This window comes from Lygodium microphyllum, chromosome 5 (assembly GCF_053477565.2).
Source record: "Lygodium microphyllum isolate KBCC chromosome 5, Lygodium_microphyllum_v1.1.10, whole genome shotgun sequence".
In the NCBI taxonomy this organism is placed as follows: Eukaryota; Viridiplantae; Streptophyta; class Polypodiopsida; order Schizaeales; family Lygodiaceae; genus Lygodium; species Lygodium microphyllum.
Genome location: NC_141139.1, coordinates 165920544 through 165924463, shown reverse-complemented (window position 1 = coordinate 165924463; position 3920 = coordinate 165920544).

Sequence of the window (3920 nt, the reverse complement as noted above, 5' to 3'; positions counted from 1 at the left end):
AAGTATTGTTGAGAATGGTACCGAATTTGAGCAACCTACACTTGGAGTGTCACAACCAAGCAATACAAGGGCCCTTGCCCTAGGGAGGTGCCTCTCTCACTTGATGGTGATTCATATGGCATTCAGTGCACACGAGGGTCAACACCAAGCAAAGTGGGGATGTGCCTAGGGAGGGGCCTCCTTCCCTTGGTGGTGACCCTCATGGGGTTCACCCCACATGATATCCACTTCAATAAATCCAACTATAATAAAAATGAATGAGTCTTTTCACAATTGTTATTTTCCACAAAAGAAAGGTAAATGTTTCACGGGGCTTTTGTATTTAAGAAAGACCATACCATCAAATAAATGTAAACAAGTTTAGCAATACATATGAGAACCTTTCTTTCTTTTTTTCTTTTTTGAATTTCCATTCCCATTTACAAAGTGGCAAACAAGCACTGAAAAATTACAATGTTGAGGCCTTGAAGGCTAAGTTCAAGGGTCTCCTCGAGGGTAGGGGACAAATCTTCAAGAGTTGGCTTAGTTGACAAGGGCAACAAGGTTGTCTATGAGGGTGACAAGGTTGTCATTGGGATGGGGGGAAAGGTTGTGGTTCGGGGCTAGGAGGTTTGACATGCCTCCTCCATGTTAGCTCAAGAGCTTCCAATCTCTATAGTCCCTCTCCACCACTTGCAATCCACTCTCTAAAGCTTCTCTCAATTCAGCCATTGACGAACATCTTTCATGGCAACCTCATGACCTCATATGGCATTTTTCACCTCTTGCAAAGCCCTTATCTGCTCTTATTCCTACTCACTCCTCTGCATATTCTCTCTCTCTCTCTCTCTCTCTCTCTCTCTCTCTCTCTCTCTCTCTCTCTCTCCCTCTCTCTCTCTCTCTCATCTTTCCATGACACCTCTCTACAGTGCTCGGCAATTGTAGATGCAAAAAATTGAACAGTGCTGACTTTGAAACTTGACTTCAAAATTTGAGTAGCTCCTTATATCAATATCCTGCGCTAAAGAAGAAATTACAAAGTGCACGCTTTGATTGGAAAAACAAGTTTGCATCCTAAAAACCACTAACATTTGGAAGACCATCTTTAACCTTCAGAAGGAGAAACACTTTGAGGCACATTCTCCATCCATAACTGATGTCTTGAGGGTCCTGTTATGGGACTTGGAAAATATTTGAAGTCAGATTACATTAAAGGGTTATTCTAAAAAGAATGTTCTCCATGCAGCAACAAGTTTGTGCCAGCCCTAGAGACACATGCAAAGTTGGTTTAGGGATGACGCCTTCAAAGACCAGAAGCCAAATCTCAAAGGAGAGAGGTAGATACTTAATGTCGGGCTCTTTCGTGGTAGCCATTCCTAGCAGTATTTGTAAAATAAATTTTTTTGATGCACATAGTACAATATCAGAATCAAGTGAGACCTATTCAATCATCAAATACGATAAATCACCAAAACAAAGATAAAAGAAATAGGTGTACACAAACAAGTAATGCTATTTAATCAAGCACTTATTGTTGATGGTACAAAATGAAAACAACTTGCACATCATCGGTCGACATGTAACTCCATTGCTTCAAAGTGTTTGTCCATGAGACATCATCTTGTAGAGGACACGATAGTAGTGGGTCAAGACAATATATCAATCCCTAGATCTTTAGTGGTAGCATTGATATTGTATAGCTATCCAAAGCAAGGGACATGAAAAAAGATAATAAAGGTAACATACCAACAAGATTAAGGATTGAGATGCTCATAAAACAAATAATAAAAACTTACTAGTAGAGGACAAGAAGGATGGAGTCGATCAACTCCTCATCATTAGGAAGAGCACACACTCCAATGTGAGCACCATCTAGCTCTACAACTTGCCGCTCGACTCTCAAGGGTACACTTGCCAAGGCGAGGGCCACTACCTCCCCTAGTGCCATCTTGCACTCATTAAGGATGAGGTTTAGCTCATTATCAAGGGTGAGCTCGTCCTCCATCAAAATAGATGGATGTCAAAGAGCTTACGTGGAGGAAAAGGTGCAAGAAGGTGAGAGAGAGGAGTGCCCCCTTGCAAATTGGGGCCTCTCACTCGTCGAGGATAAATGCAAGCGGTGGGGCTCTCAGTTGGAACATGCTCGTTCTTGAGGGACTCAACTTGGAGGGGATCTTCCTTGAGGGGCTCATCTTGGAGGGGCTTGGCTTGAAGGGGCTCATCCTTAGGGGGCTCATCCTTGGGGGTCTCGGTGTGAATGGGCTCATCCTAGAGGGCATTAAGAGACTCAAGGTGGTGGAACTGGGGCTCATGGGCCTGGAGGAGCTCATCTTGGAGGGGATTAATGTAATTGGGATCTGTTTGGAGGGGCTCGACTTGGAGGGCCACATGGCCTTGGCCTAGAGGGACTCATCCTTGAGGGGTTTGTCCTGGAGGGGCTCAATGGGATTGGGATCTGTCTAGAGGGGCTCGGCTTGGAGGGTCATGAGCCTTGGCCTAGAGGGACTTGTCCTTGAGGGGTTCCTCCTAGAGGGGCTCAATGTGATTGGGCTTTTTCTGGAGGGGCTCATCTTGGAGGGCCACAACCTTGGCGTAGAGGGGCTTGTCCTTGAGGGGTTCCTGTTGGAGGGGGTTGTCTTGGAGGACCTTGAGTGTTGGGACTTGGAGGGGCTCAAAGTGGTGGGGTTGTCCTAGAGGGCCTAGAGGGACTTATCTTGGTGGGGCTTAGCATGATGGAAATCAGGGTGGTGGAGCAAGGCCTAGACATGCTCAGACTGGTGGGGCTATGTTCGAATCTTGGCCACCTACTGGGTGCTATTGCTCATGCTCTCTGTTAGTGTGTGTCCCTCTCATGTGGGACAAGGGATCTCAGCCTAGTTTGTCAACAGTGTAGGATGGCAAGAATTTCCCACATGCGCTAGTCTGAGATATCAACATGATTCAATAGTCTGTCATATCGTAGTTGCAAGTGGCACAAGCTATGGAAATATTTCGGCATGACCATCACCTTGTGAGCATGGCTATACGAAAATATACATCCTAAAGAAACTCCACAAGGATGTCCTCTATAATCTCTTAAAGAGATAGAATTGTAGATATGCTCTATATCATGTCAATGCGCCATTCTTCATAGATTTCAAGAACCAAGCCTTGGAAGTGCAGGTGTGGTATTGCAAGTTGCATGCAATTTTCTATCTTGTGTAGCTCTCCAAGCACTGCTGCCTGGTGAGCCTGGTGACTTATGTTCCTTGAGCAAGATAAAGGCATCAGGCATGAACTAAAGACCAAAGAGAGTCACTACTAAGTGACATAGTCTATTGTCTTACACTTAAGAACTACACACTGCTCGGTGTTGATTCTTGAAGAAAATAACACAAGATGAGGACCATCACCAAGTGATATAGGCTTCCCTTCACATTGGATAACCACACACCACTTGGTGATGATCCTCGAAGATAATAACACAGGAAAAGGGTCACCACCAAGTGACAAAGACTTTTCCTAGCAGTGGGTGGCCATGCACTACTTGTTGATGGTGATCCTCGATGATAATTACATGGGACAAGGGTCACCATCAAGCCATAGAGACTTCCCCTTGCTGAGGGTGGCCATGCGTAGCTTGGTGGTGACTTCCAAGTCACGAAATGCAGGCAACCATTGAGCGAGGGAGGCTTCTCCTGGCAGTGGGTTACGAGGCTTCCGCTAGCAATGATTATCCACACACCACTTGGTGGGGACTCTCGGAGTCAATAACAATGGATGAGGTCTACCACTGAGTGAGAGAGGTAGCCCTTGGAAAATGAGTTGCCACAAATCACTTAGTGGTGACCCTGAAAGACCATCCACCAAAGCAAAATTCTGGTACAAGGACCATCACCATGGGGGAAAATCTCAAATATGCAGTGCTCGAGGATTTTTATTGGAAACAAGACATAGACTTA